Below are 383 nucleotides of genomic sequence, written 5' to 3' on the forward strand. Positions count from 1 at the left end.
AACTATAATGTATTCTAGTCTATTTCACATGAAAAAGCACACTTTAACAATTAAAAACTCTTTTAAATGAGCACAAAACTACATTGATCTCTTATCCTACCTTGTAATTCCCGGTGATTATATGTGATGCTCGAGCGCTGCGCTCTGAGCGTTCACGCCTTCAGCGTTCAGCTTTTTGTTTATCACACATAGTCACACCTCGCGCTGTCACTTCCTATTTTGCCCAGTTGTATTCCAGAGAACGTTGTGACAAGACTTCATTTTCAACTAATAAAATTGAAAGTTATGCAGTTATCCACCACCTCATGAGATTGGTCGAAAAAACGCACAGGCATGGGGAACTGTGAAGAAAAGTTCAAACCAATAGTTGATGAATCTCTGCT

General features: G+C 38.9%; 1 protein-coding gene across 1 annotated transcript in view; it reads right to left on the bottom strand.

The window, feature by feature from the left end:
• The window catches only part of LOC107590954 (platelet-activating factor receptor-like), a 2,738-nt gene extending 2,582 nt beyond the window's left edge, over nucleotides 1-156 (bottom strand). Inside the window, exon 1 of the mRNA XM_016279916.1 lies at nucleotides 101-156. The gene's annotated coding sequence lies outside the window, so the exon portion shown is untranslated. The remainder of the gene's footprint in view (nucleotides 1-100) is intronic.
• Nucleotides 157-383: the final 227 nt, after the last annotated feature.

This window comes from Sinocyclocheilus grahami, unplaced genomic scaffold, assembly GCF_001515645.1.
Source record: "Sinocyclocheilus grahami isolate Dianchi unplaced genomic scaffold, SAMN03320097.WGS_v1.1 scaffold134.1, whole genome shotgun sequence".
Lineage (NCBI taxonomy): Eukaryota > Metazoa > Chordata > Actinopteri > Cypriniformes > Cyprinidae > Sinocyclocheilus > Sinocyclocheilus grahami.